Genomic DNA, 16,644 nt, shown 5'->3' on the forward strand with positions numbered 1-16,644 from the left:
GCAGCAAGCGTGCATCCAATTAAGCTATTTTACCAGCTATAGTGAAATGAGCAATTACATGTCTGAATGTTCTGAAAGTCAGAAAGCAAAGCACACTCTGTAGTGGTTACCATTAAACTGTTAACTGAGATTTACAGCAGGCCATTTCATCTGAAGGTCGGCTGCAAAGTTGGACACATGTCAAGCCTTCATGGATCTACTTTTCAGGCTTCAGAGTTTGGCAAAATACATACCTTTCGGAGGGATCATAAATGTGTATTAAAGAATTTAGAGTAGCGCAGGGAAAGGAGCGCACTCACACAGCACCCTGCACTCTGGGCACTCATTACCTCACACATGCAAACAAACATACTGAACTGCATGCCATGGAGATAGGAAAGATAGACACATTACAACAAAGCATTAATTGTGGCAAAATTAAATGAAGGGCCACTTTGGATGCTTATTCTAATCTAAATGGTGTTTTGGAAGTTTTTGTCTGCATTGTGAAATTGGGGCGTTTAAGAACAGACTAAATCATTGACTCACCCCCTGAAGGGTGCCTGAAATAAACCTTTAATGAGTCTAGCAATTATTATGTAGAATTCCTTAAAAGGCAAAATATGTGTTATTCCTATTCTTTCTTATTTAAGGCCACTGCTGAAAGTGTCACACTTCATGAACCTCCTGATTTTTTTTATTTTTTTTTAAGAGGCCTGAACAAGAAAACTAGCCACTCCAGAAACAAAAAGCCACATGGCCCTGGTCACAACCCAGGAGCTTCATTTAAAAAAGAAAAAAATATATATTCATTTTTTTGGGGGGTAGCAAGGGAGACCAGAAGTGTAGAAAGGGAGACCTCATGGGTTGCAGGTGCGACCCAAGGAGACCCCCAAATGATGTCCCTATTTGCAGGTCTGACAGGCTTCGATAACCGAAAAACAGTATAATAATGTGACTTATGCTAATAACAAGAAGAAGAAACTACAGAAAAAGAAATGAAAGAAACGGCACCTGGTTGGACAAAACTCAAGGGGGCTGCCATCTTCCAAAATAGTGAATCTAACAAACACGTCTGAGGGCATATGTGATGTAATGGAGGTCACCTGCCCAAAGAGAAAATGTGGGAAAAGAAGGAAGAAGCAGCCGCATCGATGGATTCAATTATTTGAAAGATGTACCACTCGTATCACACCACCTTACTTTAAAAATACCCCGGGTTACGCTGGAACAGGAATCAGGCTGGTTTGTAAAAGGTATTATTTATTTATTTAAGATCAAAATCACAATATAGATATTAATAGGTAAACAACAATCACCAATGGGGTGACAGAACACAGAATAATATCTTTAATACAATAGAACTAAGTAATGAGCAAAACAAATGCAGCACAGAAATAATACTTGTGTGTTGGTTCAGATCAGATAGCTCTATGGTTATAGGTTCCCCCTGCAACACCCCTCAACCCCAGAGCATCCTCCACCCGCCTGGTGTGCTCTAAAAGCTTTTTGTCATCATTTTTGATTTCACCAAATTCCTGAAGGGCCAGGTGATTATCTTCTAACTTTATTTTTAAATGACTGACTTCCTTGCCCAAGGCGTCCCTTTCCTGAGTTAGAGTGCCCCTCTGTGCAGCCAGGTCGTCTCTTTGTTTTTTAAAGGCACCAGATTTCTGATGCTCCTCATCAAACTCTGTTTGGGATTCAAGGTCTTTAATAATTCATTTATTATTCTCCTCCTTCAAGGGTTCTAGGTGGTTCTGTAATGTGACTACCTGCTCTGCGCAGGCTCTATTAAACTGTAACTGTTGCATCAGTTTTTGTTGACTCTGTTGTAGGGAGTCCAACCTTTCCTGACACTCCTTTTTTAGTGTCAGTACCTGGGCATCTTGCTCTGCATTCTTTTGCAGTAAGAGCATCAGTTCTTCTTGCAGTTTGGTGGCATACTGCCTAGCCTCTGTTTCAGATTCCTTGCTATCCAAGATTGTTCTGGATTTACTTCATTGCTTCCCCTTGCCTCTTTCTGAAGTCTACATGGTCTGCATGCTTTTCCTGTATGACTCCTATGTGGAGGTACAGGTAGGCCACTATTTTGGCAATGTTGCATTGCTCCTCTTTTATTTTAGGGGTCATGTACAGCTCACTGCGTGCTTGATGCAATGGCCCCTTGTCCTGCCAGGTATTAAGGTTGGTTTCAGTGACTTCTTGTTTTATTCCCCGCAGCCATACCTGTTCATCCTGTTCTACCCATTCACCCATGACAAACAATTTGTGCAGCAGGTGTTCACTTGCAATATTCATACCCACTGGTGTCAACATTCCGGAAATATTAATTTCCTTCAGGCTTAAATTCAGGGTAAATTTACTTTTTCCAACAGACCTGATTTCTGGAGTATTTATTTTAGGGGTGCTTATACAGTGTAGCACAGTACTCACAACACACAAAGTATTATTATTCTGCAGGTTAGACTGCTGTGTTAGAGTGTCACCGGTGGCAATCAATCAAACCCTGGACTCGAGCCCCCAGATTTGTTAAGGATTTCAATCAGGCAATACACTCTGCTCTCGGCCTAGTGTACAGCGCAATGGAAAACATATTTGATATATGGATTCAATTATTTGAAAGATGTACCACTCGTATCACACCCCTTACATGAAAAATACCCCGGGTCACGCTGGACCAGGAATCAGGCTGGTTTATAAAATGTATTATTTGTTTATTTATCTGAGATCAAAATCACAATATAGATACTTTTGTAATACTTTTGTTTTGGTTCAGATCAGATAGCACTATGGTTAGAGGTTCCCCCTGCAACACCCCTCAACCTCCAATAGGCAATGCAAAGAGATGGAAGGAGAGAGAGCAGGTATTCAGGAATAGAACAGATCAAACAGTGTCTCACTTCCCCCTTCCCCCCTTACACAGAAAGAGAAAAACAAAGTGGGCTTTTCAACTGTCATGTTGACTTTTAAAGTGGCTGAGCAAGAACTCTAAATTTGTGGAAAAATGCTTAAATTATTGTAAATTCCTACGGGAGCCGCTTTGAACAGTTGCACACAATCACCAGAAATGATTAAGTCCAAAGAAAGCATTTGAAATCTTGAAGTCCAGGTCAGAAACAAAGGCAGCTATTTCACACATGTAAAAATGTCTCAAAATGGGAATTGGCGGCAAACTTTTCCGTGTGCGATATTCGCGATAACGGGAGAATCGCACTGTTTTGAAATGCAGTTTTGCATTCTATGGATAGCTATGGATGTTAGGTACAAGTAGGAGTTGACATTTTGTTTCTATCACAAACAACGGAGGGAGTTATAGAGGTTTTAGTAGAGGTTGTTTTTCAAAAGTATAGGCGCGTATTTTGGACAGAGGCTTTAGTTTTAAAATCAGAAAAATATTGACAATGGTCTAGAGCATCCAAGCTAAGATTCCACGGCACAGGTAAGAGTCAGGAGAGATTCACGACTCAGTCCTGGTTCCTCGCTGTCCACCTTGGAGCACTAGGCTGGTCACTCGAATGAAATTAATAGATCAACGTTGACAAAGATGTCTATGAAAAGGATGCTTTTGTAAATAGACAAAATAAGATTTCACTACGGATTCAGACAAGGTTACTGATTATGTAAGTAGATATAGTTCAGAGGTTAGGAGGGGACAAGATAATGCACAGGAATCAACAGTTTCTAGCTTCCTGTTAATACTCACAAGACAAAATGGATTTAAGATTTGGACCGTCAGGATTCCGGACCATTGAATCGGATCTATCATGGATGGACAGCTGGGCACATGAGACTGGACTAGGTCAGCAAGGATCTCTGGTCACAGCACGGCACAGGAATGAACGGAATCTGCCCTTCTTGGTTCTGAGGATATTTCAATTCAGCAGGCAATCATTAACAGCAAGCCCGGCTGTATTATGATGCTTCCTCTAGGCTTTTGGTTCAGCTATGCATGGGCCTTTGCTTTGCCAAGTTTCTGGAGTCTGGAACAAGGAAGACGTAGATTTCAGCAGCAGGGTGCTCCACCCGCATCCGGAAAGTGAGTGGATGTGTCTGTCCCTATGTGCTGTCAGTTGTATCTATTCATGCTTTAAAATGACATCATAAAGGGGCGTGTGGGCCGGCTTATCTAAACTTGCCCCTTTGAGCTGGGATAGGGTCAACACTTCATCTCTGCCTTGCATTTGGGGTGATTGGATCAAGGCCGGCTGATGTCACATTTTCTGATTTGCTTTACAGTCCTCAGAGACCTCCTTTAGCCACTGGTCTCAAAATCACATTTTACACTGAACACACATTTCTGCATTAGTCACCTTTATATAAATCACACACAAAGATACCATATTTTGTGTAGCATCTTTTCATCAAAACCTTGCAGCTGTAGGATCTTGTTTTAATTTTCTACAGAATGTTGTCCTTTTCGCTATGCACACAGTTTCCAAATTTTATGTAACTTTCCACAAATGTGCGTGTTTAACATAGGGATAGTTGTGTACATTTTCACAATTCTAACAGTAATACATTTTGCATAAAATCACATAGCCTTCCATTCCTGTCCAGAACATGACACAAAGTTCTGTCGCCTCCTCACACGTGCAGCCAGAAATTAAATTAACAACTCTGTCATTTTTATATTTTTCACCATTTTGAATAGCAAGTTATAAGTCTTTTAAAATGTGATCTTTGTTCATGTTTAGCAACAGATGGTCACTTGGCTCTGCCTCTTTTTGTCTCCCTGCATTCCAAGGCATAACCCTCCTGGCTTGTTGCTTCCAAGAGAGTTTACAACTGCCTTCACACCTCCAGTTTCCTGGGTTGCAACTTTGTCATTGTTCCTTTGCCTTCTGTAGACAAGATTCTGCTCTAACCTGAAATGAACACCTCCCCGTGAGTTTCTGCTGAGAGGAAGGCCCCCCTTCTGGGGAACAAAAACTGCTTTTCCAGTTTTTTGCAGCTTCAGCCAAGCTGATTAACTTTTAAACCTAGCAAAAGCCACATTTGTTACATCACATACAAATACATTTCTTTCTTGGCCTTAATATCTGTGGAATCAAAGACACAACTAAAATCTGTATTCCTTTTTGGCAACAATCCTTTTTCTGTTTGCTAATCCAGCAGGCGTTTGTATTCTAGCTCACTTTTAAAGTTTCATCAGTCTCAGCGGACAGCTTTCAATCAGGCAGGCCCGGGTAAACTGCACCCAGATTTTGGCATAGATGCTGTGAGTTTTCAGACTTTGTATGTTTCACAATGTTTCAATTGACACATGAATTTTAGCACCAGGCAAGATTGTGAATGTTGAAAGTGTTGTTTTATAGGCATTTTGGAGTTTTTGGCAACAAAGCAAATGTCATTTGTGGGCACATTTTTGGGTTTCATTTGCAAAGTGCTGCCTCTCTCTCTGCACTCTGTTAGCTGGTTATGGAACCCACTGGCACATTTCTGCAAGGTGTGTTCTATACCGCTGCACATGCACCATGGGTGGCAGGTTGTGCATCCCTCTTTTTGTGTGCTGAAGCACCCGGTTTTGGTAGGTTTTTGTAGGTTTTTGGCACTCACAAGGGTTATGCCGCCATTGTTGCTGTTTCTTTCCCCACAACTGGCTGGGTGATGCCGCATAGCACAGCTGAGTGGGTCAATACATCACAAAGAGCCCCCCTTCCAACTTGATTTTGACTGCCCATCAAGGAGAAGTCGGGAGATTGGGATGTTCTTTTCTTTTTTCCATGTGGAGAAATTCAGCTGCTTCTCCCGTCAGTGATGAAGCGACACGCTCTCCTTGCCGGTTCTGGTCAGGAGTCTTGCTGGTTCTGGTTGGGAGTATGGAGCGGCACTCCGGGCTCCTTGGGTCTTTCCTCCCGGTCTCTGAGTGGTCCTCCTCGGTAATCCCTTTGGATGATTCTTAGTCCAGATGCTAGAAGATAGAACACAGCATGGTTATGGATATTTTCCCACTACTGTGTCCACACGTCATCTGGGGATGTCAGCAGTGGGAAAGACATGTGCATTGATCACAATTGTCACTATTCCCCATCAGGGTTTCCGGTTGGTTCATCTATTTGCCGCAAAGTATCCTTGGGATGGCAACTCTTCAATTGATGTATGTGGACCCACTTGTCTTCCCCTTCTGCCAAACTGCCAAACTGCCCTTTGGGATGCGGATTCTGTAGGCGACTGGTGAGATTCTGCCCACAATTTCAAAAGGACACCACCAACTTGGGAGGAATTTGTGCTCTTTGGCTTGGTTCCTTTGGAAATTGTACAAGTAGACCCAGTCTCCTACTTGGTATTCCTTTCTAGTTGTCTTAAGATCTTCATACTGTCTGCAGATCTCTCTAGATTCTGCTGAGCAAAGGCAAAAGCATGTTGACAGTGTTTTCTCAGATTCTCAACATACTCATGAGTTGTGGAGGCATTTATCAAGGTCTGCTCTTGGGTTCTGTAGAGCAGATGATGGGGTAGCACCATCCTTCGTCCAGTCATCAGCTCAAATGGAGACATTTTTGTTGCAGAAGAAGGGGTAGGTAGATCTGATGACCAACAGGCCAAGGGGTAATTGAATGTCCCAACTTGGCCCAGAATCTGCCACAAACTTTTTTAATATGCTCACAATAGTTGTGTTGTACCTCTGAACTCTACCACTAGAGGACTGCCGGTAGGCAATGTGTAGTTTCCTTTTGACCACAAGTATCTCCCACATCTTTGTCATCACTTTGCTATTGAAGTGGCTACCTCGGTCTGACTCAATCCTTTGGGGTAGTCCAAAACACAAGAAGATGTGATTGATCATCAGGGCAGCTGCTGTTTCTGCCTTGTAATTTGGGGCCGGGAGACATTCCACCCATTTAGTGAACAAGCATGTTGCGGTCAACATCTACTTGTTCCCCCTAGAGGAGCGAATCAGGGCCCGAAAAAATTGACTTGCAAATCTGACAAAGGCAGTGTCATCCCCCTCTTTTGGAGGGGAGCATGGTGTGTGAGGGATGTTGGCTGAAATTGTGCACACACAAGAAACCCCTTCAAGTATTGTTCGAGGTCCTGCCCCATGTGTGGCCAGTATGCAAAATATCTAATTTCCAATGTCGTATGAAACCCCCGATGACCAGCTATGGCCGCATCATGGGCATGACTTAGCATCAGGCTTCGGAATGAGGTACGGTCCACCCACTGGTCATGGCCAGATATGGATCTCCTCACCAGCAAACCGTCTTGTATTCAGAACATTTTTGGACATTTCATCAACACTCTGAGGTCCTCTTTCCGAATATAATCGGTATCCATCAGGGGAAAGTACTCAGGGTCCTCAATGTGTTGATAAAACTTACAAATTAGTGGATCCCCTTTTTGAGCCATAATCAAATCAGCATCTGTGGTCTCCTTACTCCATTGTGCAGTTGAGAGTTCATTGTGAGCATTTGTGTGGGACCTAGTGATAGCAGTGACCTGGATTTGCACCAACAGGGGCTCGATCCCAAGTAGATCCCCTTGGATGGCTCTGGTTTTGGCCGGCTGATCCGCTAGGTCATTTCCAGCTTTGTCTGGTCCCTCTACTTTAGAATGACCCTTGATCTTTTTCCAGTAGATGGTCATCCCATTCGAGGTGACCAGATCATCAATATTTTTTATTAATTTTCCGTATTTTAAAGGTTTATTATTAGCACATAGCATGCCTCTGGTTTTCCAGTTAACCGGGTGCTCCACGAACCCGTTCTTTACATAATCTGAATCAGTGATTATGACCGGTTCGTGGAGTTGGTGTTGGACGGCAGTGAGGATGGCTTGATGCACAGCCATCAGCTCTGCCACTTGGCTACTTCGGGGACCGATTTTGTACCCAGTGGAGGGTTCTGGGGCATTATTAACCCATTCATTCCCTACGCCAGCCACAAGTTCCTTTTCCCCATGGTTGTCAACATGGTAGGAGCACCTATCCACATAGACCGTGGGCATTCCCTCACACTTGTCTTCTTCATAGACTTTGTGTGGGGAATTAAGGTATGCCTCCATGGTGTCCTTGATTTTAAGACTTTCATCCTTGAGACAGTTTTCTCTGGCACAATAATGCAAGTCAGCCAGACCTTACGCGAGGGGACTCTTCTTATTTTGGCCATATCTGACCTCCACAGGAAAGCCTTGCATTGACAGAATCCAGGAAATAATTTGGGAAATACTCACATTTCCGGCCTGGATTTTGTCACTGTGAAGATATTGCAGAGGCTGGTGTGGAGTCTCCACTATGATGTGTTTCCCCTGGATAAACGGGTGGTAATTCTTCAATGCCCACACCGTTGCCAGGAGTGACTTCTCACAATTGTTGAATTTTTCCTCCACAGAGGATAAAGTCTTACTCACATAGGAGATTACTTTATTGACCTTGTCATGCTTTTGAAATAATACTGCAGACAAGCATGTTTTTGAGAACCCTGTCTCCAAGAAGAACACTTTGTTTTTGACAGGGTAAGCTAGGCAACACGCTTGTGAGAGGCTTCTTATGAATTGTCTTACTGCCTCAGCTTGTTCGGGACCCCACTCCCACTTGACCCCCCTTCAATAAATGGATAAGGGGTCTTGTGATCTCTGCGTAGTCCTCAATGAACTTTCTGCTGTAATTAGTTAGTCCAAGGAGTCTTCTTACTTCCCGCAGAGTTGTGGGGTCTTTTATTTTCTGGAGTGCGTCTACTTTCTTTTCCTGGGGACAAAGACCTCCAGAAGTTATCTCATGCCCCAAGAAATTGACATGGGTTTGCACCACTGTGCCTTTTGGAAAGAGAGTTTTGCTCTGGCAGTCCTCAACTGTGTCAGAACATAACGAATCTCCGCTATGTGTTCCTCCACAGTTGAGCTTTTGACTAAAACATCATCTACATAGGCCAAGTTAACCCTTTCACCCAAGTCGGGCATGCCTTATGAAGAAAGATGTTAAATTCATTGCCGGAGTTGATGTATCTAAAGGGAGTCCGGGTCGAGTGTACTGCTGCCCCCACAAGGTAAAGGCCAGCTTGTATTGGTCCTCCCTACTGACAGGTACAGTCCAGGACCCATTGGTCAGGTCAATTGCAGTGAATACCTTTGATCCTTGGATCTGGGCCAGCACTTGGTCAATGTAGGGCAGAGGCCATCGGGAAGTATGGACCCGTTTGGTTTCAAAATCTCCAGCAGTGGATTATTGAAGGTGCTGTGGACTGGACAAATTATCCCATGGGACTCAAGGTTCTTAATTATTTCAGTAAGGGACTCCATTGATGCGAGAGGCAAGCAATATTGCTTCACAAACACTGGAGTCATGCCAGGGTCTGTGGAAATTGTTGTTGTGTGGATGTCGGTGCGACCACAGTCATATGAGTCCACCACAAAGAGATCTTGAAAATCTAAGAAAACTTGTTTCAATTTTTGCTTTTGCTCCAGAGTCTCACAGGCATCAGCTAGGTTGACTCTCTCTTCAACCATCTGCCTGAAGCCCAGAAAGACTTCTGGTTTGGCTATCCCAGTGGCCTCCTCCAGCTGGGTGGAGAAGTCCCCGATCGAAGTACTGATTTGGACTGATGGCTTCAGGTGGGGAAGGCAGTCCTTGTGGACTTGAAAGATGACCTCATACCTCCTGAAGTCACAGGTCACATCTTCCTCACAATAAGGGCAGGAGGAGTACACCAGGAAATTCCCCCCAGGCCATGTGAAGATCCAGTCTGGTGTTGGGTCATTGTTGCTATCATTGTCAAAACAGTCCTTGGGGATTGGTCCTAACAGTTCGTTACATAAATCTATGGAAAAATGTCGGTCATGAACAGCCATTCCAATAATGGTGCCTGCACCCAGAGTGATACTATTTAGGTCATTGTTATCCACCTCTATTGGAATGGTGTTGTGTTCAATGTTGACTAGTGGTGTTGGGTTTACCCCCAACCCCTGCTGTTGGAAAGCAGCATTGAGATGAACATAGGCGTCAGGATTTTTCAGTTTCTGTCCTCTTTTAATTTTTACTTCAAGTGGGAATTGTCGGGTCCGTTCTGGGATGGTGACTTCCTCCCCAATCTGAATTTCAACTGCATATGGCAGCAGTTGAGCTGACCGAAATGCTTTCTCTGGGTCATCAAAGTCCATGGGATTAACCACTAATCGGGACCAGGCTTTGAAGTTTATTAGGTCCAACCTAATGGCAAAGTGATTGAGAATGTCACTGCCTAGATAAAATACAGCAGGGACATCTCGCACAACCCAACAATTATGGACGATGCTCTTGTTGTCTATGGAAATTTTGAGCATACACCTGCTAGGCAGGAGATGTTTGGAATTGGGTGTTTCCACGTCCATTTCCCATTTGAATAACAGTTTAAATGTGGGAATGGCTGGATCTTTTGGGAGTTTGCGGAACATGGCCTCGCTGATGAAGCTCTTACCATTGTTCACACACACTGGGGCAAGAACGAAGTCCTTCCCTTCATTTAACTGAATAGGGATGAACAACTGCTCCCCAATTTTCTGAATATCAGCCAAGCTTTGAGCTGATTTCTCATCATTTTGGATTATAGGAGTAGGATTTTCTGATTGTGAATTTGTATAGAATTTCAGAGTGTTCCCTTCCAGTGTGGAATGCCACCTTAGACTGGATGGAAGGTTGATTTTCAGAAATAGAGAGGACTCCCCATCACCAGTTTGTTGTCCTACTTCAATTACTGTCACGTCTGGGATTTGGTTATTCTGGAAGTGGAATTAAATTTGGTCAGGTTTTTGTTCAACCCTGAGGCATGTGCCATTTAAACTAACATGGTTGACACTATGTTTCAATTTTATTGGTCGGTTAGTCTGGGTCCAGAGGACCTTGTTTACACAATCTATGAGGGGAGACAATCTACGCAGGATGTCATTCCCTAGTAAATATGGTGTGCCCTCTGGAGTCACAACTATGACCGGGTGCTTCACCTTGTGTCACCCAATTTTAATGTCTAAATATGCAGTCCCCTCGACAGGAATTTCCTTCCCATCGAAGTTCTGAAGTTGTCCAGGAAGAGGCGTGAGAGAGATTTAGTATTTCTCCCCCCTTCCCGAATTCAGCTGATCAAAGGCCCTTTTTGACAGAAGGGTGGCTTGGGATCCAGTGTCCACCAGCGCCAAAATTGTACATTGCCTCTGTATCTGGACCAGGGCATAAAATCTTCCCTCCTTCTCCTCAAGGGGGCAAAGATAATGCACATTTTTGGCTAATTGGTGGGTTAATTTCTTTGCTTTGGATTCTGACAGATGGGTGATTTGGCAGGATTTTGTTTGGGATCTTGGGAACCTGTAAGAAAAAGGTGGCAATTGGATATGGGGAATGTTTTGGGCTCCCCTAGTTCTGATTCTGGGCTGCCCCCCCTTTTTGGAGGCAGTCACCAGAATTTGTTTGAACAAGGGGATCTTCTTGCTGCTCATTCTGGGGTTTGATAATGGGCTGTTTTAACTCGGTCCCAATAGCTACCCAGTCTTGATCAGGATCTGTTGGGCCCATTTTTCTTTGGGAGGAGTTCCCCCATCCCTGAAGGAGAAGATTCTTTCCCCAGAATCCACTGAGGACCCCTTTCCTTCAAATTGGAAGATTTGCACCTCCTCCACAAAATGGGCCTTTTTCGGCTCTTTATTTCTCCTACCCGCCCTCTGTTCCTTAGGTTGCAGATTTTCGGGGGCAGGAGATTTTGGTTCTGGTTCCTGGGTTTCCAGGGGCTGTTTACAAGTGGGGAAGGAAGCTTCCTCTAAGGCTTTACACCCCCCTTCCCCTTGTGCCTCCTCCCTGGAAACCGGTGGGTTGTTAGGGTTCTTCCACCGTCATTGTTCTGGAGCACCAGACCCTTGATATGAGGAGTTCTGAGTCGCCATGTTCATTGGAGGGTTTTGCTGTGCCCTCAACATACGACCCAGAACCTGTGCCATGTTCTGGACCTGGCGCTCCAGTTGGGACACCCCCTAGGGCTGGTATGGGGTCCTCTGATATACCCTTGGTTGATCACGGGAAGGGTAACTATCCCTTCTCCCATAATACCGCTGGTTAGGATAGTTTTGGTACCCCTCCACCCTTGGCCTCCCCTCTCCCGGATTGGGCTGTCTGGGCTCAGGAAAGTGGGGAAAGAAAGAAGGGTTGTTTTGGGGGTTGGTGTTAGGCAGGTACCGGGGAAAGAAATTCAACCCAGCATTTGAGGGATTACTGCGCTCTTCGGGAAAGTGAGGAGGGAAATTCCCACGGTTGGCAGCTGCCTGGTTGGGTCCCTCCCTGCCTTGGGCTGGAGGAGACCACACATAGCCCAGGATGGCTCTGTTGCCCTTGTAACAGGGGCTGATGTAGTCAGGGGAGTTTGGGGTCCCATTTGCGGGGTTACCTCCCTGGCTCCCTGGTTGGGATTGGCCCGATGGCCTTCTGGATCTGGGGTTGGTAGGATTCTGTGCGGGAATGTTTTTAGGCCCCCCATCTCCACATCTAAAATGGGGGCAACCTTCACCTCCGCCACCTTAGCAACAGCAGGGGTGTTGGTTGGTTTTCGGATTTTATTAGTACTTTTACTTTCTAGTGGCTTCTGCACTTCATAGATGCAAGTTGCTTGTTCAATGACCCAGTCTAGTGATCTTTTCTCATGAAAGTCCCTCACTAGCTGGGTCATAATGTATTTAGGGAGGGCATGAAAGAAGGTACTAATTAATTCCCTACTGTCTGTGCGCACCCTTCTGGTGGTCTGCGCAAAGGCACGTTTCAGTTCTTGGACACATTCTTGTGGGGCCTGGTCTTCCCCACATTGCAGGTTGTAGGCTGCCTTGCGGGCCTCTTGAGGGTTTCTTTGAATGGAAAAATGCTTTAGGATGGCTGCCCTATAGGTGGAACATCTTGAATGGTTCTGATCCTCCAGCCCGGCAAAGAAGCTGGAGTATTCAGGTGAAAATGTCCACTTGACATACTGGATACAGCTTTGGCTGCCTTCAGGTGAAAAGTCTCCATCATTTGCTCAAACAATTCAAGGAGCTCCCAAACTGAATATTTGGCATTTTTGTGGTAAGGCATTATGACGCTCCTAATAGCCTTGGTTTGCTTCAGGGGATCTTTCAGTAAAGCTCTCTTGACTTTGTTGGCCTTTTTAGCTCTGGTCACCCTCATCCACTCATACTCTGACTCAGAGGCACTGCTACCAGAGGTGGCTGTCTGATCTTCTAGGCTCTCCCTGATTCTGCGAGCTTGGGAATGGCTGGCAGAATGTGGGGGCCTAGTCTCTTGAGACCTGTGGTGCTCTTCTGACTCTCCCTTGCTCCCACGATTGGCTAAGTACCCCCCCCTCACTGTCCTAGCTGGGAATAGGTTTTAAGGATGCTCTTTGTGGGCCTATTTTCATGGAATTCCCCACCAAATTTGACTGACTGATCTCTAGGTAGGTGATATTTCTGAGGATCCAGTTCTCTGATTCTCCCCTCACTGGAGCCTCCCTGATCAGAGAAGCTGGCCCTAATATTTGGGAACCTATACATAGATGCCCGCCCATCCATTTCTGGGAGACGTTGATCAATCAGTCCCAGATGTCCCATTGTGTTGAAGTCTACCATCCCCTTGGCCCTTGGTTCATATGAGCCAGTGGACATGGGGATGGCAGAGTCCATGGAATTGAAGGGATTAAAGTCCCTGATGCCCGGGTTCCTGAGGTTATGCTCAGGGGTTTCTCTCTCCCATCTTATCTAATCTTTTTCAGCCCCTATTTCCTGATGGCATGCCAAGATCTGACCCTTTTGCTCCTCAGGCCTTACTGGTCTCTATGAGTTGTTCTTGCATGGCTATCTGTCTATGGATCCTGTCATTTTATTCACAGAGAGCCTCATTGTCTCTCTCTGCTTCCTGCCTGAATTGGGAGTATTGGGCCATTTTTTGCTGCAGGACACTCACCTCCTTAGTTGTGTCCTTACTGGTCTGATTATTCTTTGCCAGAGCATCCTCCACCCGCCTGGTGTGCTCTAACAGCTTTTGTAATCATTTTTGATTTCACCAAATTCCTGAAGGGCCAGGTGATTTTCTTCTAACTTTGTTTTTAAATGACTTCCTGGCCCAAGGCATCCCTTTCCTGAGTTAGAGTGCCCCTCTGTGCAGCCAGGTCGTCTCTTTGCTTTTTAAAGGCAACAGCTTCTGGTGCTCCTCATCAAACTCTGTTTGGGTTTCAAGGTCATTAATAATTAATTTATTATTCTCCTCCTTCAAGGATTCTAGGTGATTCTGTAATGTGACTACCTGCTCTGCGCAGGCTCTATTAAAATGTAACTGTTGCACCAGTTTTTGTTGACTCTGTTGTAGGGAGTCCAACCTTTCCTGACACTCCTTTTTTAGTGTCAGTACCTGGGCATCTTGGTCTGCATTATTTTGCAATAAGAGTGTCAGTTCTTCTTGCAGTTTGGTGGCATACTGCCTAGCCTCTGATTCAGATTCCTTGCTATCCTGGAGCCTTTGCTCTGCAGAGTCCAGATTGCTCTGGAATTTCTTCATTGCTTCCCCTTGCCTCTTTGTGAAGTCTACATGGTCTGCGTGCTTTTCCTGTGTGACTCCTCTGTGTAGGTACAGGTAGGCTGCTATTTTGGCAATTTTGCATTGCTCCACTTTTATTTTAGGGGTCACCTACAGCTCACTGAGTGCTTGGTGTAATGGCCCCTTGTCCTGCCAGATATTAAGGTTGGTTTCAGTGACTTCTTGTTTTATTCCCCGCAGCCATACCTGTTCGTCCTGTTCTACCCATTCACCCCTGACAAACATTTTGTGCAGTTGGTGTTCCCTTGCAATATTGATTTCCACTGGGGCCCACATTCTGTAAATATTAAATTTCCTTCAGGCTTAAATTCAGGGTAAATTTACTTTTTCAAACAGGTCTGATTTCTGGAGTATTTATTTTCGGGGCGCTTAAACAGTGTGGCACAGTACTCACACCACACAAAGTATTATTAGTCTGCAGGTTAGACTGCTGTGTTAGACTGTCACGGGTGGCAATCAATCAAACCCTGGACTCGAGCCCCCAGATTTGTTAAGGATTTCAATCAGGCGATACACTCTGCTCTCGGCCTAGTATACAGTGCAATGGAAAAAATATTTGATATATGGATTCAATTATTTGAAAGATGTACCACTCGTATCACACCCCTTACTTTAAAAATACCCCGGGTCACGCTGGACCAGGAATCAGGCTGGTTTGTAAAAGGTATTATTTATTTATTTATTTAAGAACAAAATTACAATATAGATATTAATAGATAAACAACAATCACCAATGGGGTGACTGAACACAGAATAATATCTTTAATACACTAGAAATAAGTAATGAGCAAAACAAATGCAGCACAGAAATAATATTTTTGTGTTGGTTCAGATCAGATAGCACTATGGTTAGAGGTTCCCCCTACAACACCCTTCAACCCCCAATAGGCAATGAAAAGAGATGGAAGGAGAGAGAGCAGGTATTCAGCAATAGTACAGATCAAACAGTGTCACACTTCCCCCTTGCTCCCTTAAACAGAAAGAGAAAAACAAAGTGGGCTTTTCAACTGTCAGGATGACTTTTAAAGTGGCTGAGCAAGAACTCTAAATGTGTGGAAAAATGCTAAAATTATTATAAATTCTTATGGGAGCCACTTTGAACAGTTGCCCACAATCACCAGCAATGATTTAGTCCAAAGAAAACATTTGAAATCTTAAAATCCAGGTCGGAAAGAAAGGAAACTATTTCACACGTGTAAACATTTCTCAAAATGGGAATTTGCAGCAAACTTTTCCGTGCACGATATTCACGATAACGGAGAATCGAACTGTGGGGGTTATAGAGGTTTTGGTAGAGGTTATTTTTCAAAACAATAGGCGCGGATTTGGATAGAAGCTTTAGTTTTAAAATCAGAAAAATATTGACTATGGACTAGAGCATCCAAGCTAAGGCACCAGGACGGCACAGGTAAGAGTCAGGAGTGATTCGCGAATCAGTCCTGGTTCCTCGCTGTCCACCTGGGAGCACTAGGCTGGTCACTTGAATGAAATGAATAGATCAAAGGTGACAAAGATGACTAGGAAATGGTTGCTTTTACAGATAGACAGAATAAGATTTCACTACGGATTCAGACAAGGTTACCGATTATAAAAGTTAGGATAGTTCAGAGGTTAGGAGGGGACAAGATAATGCACGGGAATCAACCATTTCTAGCTTCTTGTTAATACTCACAAGACAAAATTGATTTAAGATTTTCGACCATCAGGATTCTGGACCATTAAATCAGATCTATCAGGGACAGACAATTGGGCACATCGGACTGGACAAGGTCAGCAAGTGTTGTGTAGTAACACGCGGTTCAACGCATGCGCGGCCCATAACGAGGCTTGCGCATGCGCGTTTGAAATAAAGACGGTCCTGGCCGGCAGTTCGCGCCGAAGACCAGAGCAGCAACACGTCTCCGTGTGTGTGTGCCTACAGGTGGGGCCTGCCATCGCCCCACACCATCACACTGGCGACGAGGACGGCGCGGGAGCAGTTCTCCGCTCCGGTAGCATCCAGGGAGGAGAACGCTGCTCCGTGTCGGCACGGGCTCACACGTGTGGCCGGCGGCCATTTTGGATCAAGCACAGAATGCAGTGGTTGCGGCCCGTGAGGGGGCTTGTGCGCCACCTGAAATTCACACCGAGTACAGTGAATTTTTGGACCC

The sequence above is a fragment of the Ambystoma mexicanum genome, chromosome 10, assembly GCF_040938575.1.
Source record: "Ambystoma mexicanum isolate Mex_15411 chromosome 10, UKY_AmexF1_1, whole genome shotgun sequence".
NCBI classification, from domain to species: Eukaryota; Metazoa; Chordata; class Amphibia; order Caudata; family Ambystomatidae; genus Ambystoma; species Ambystoma mexicanum.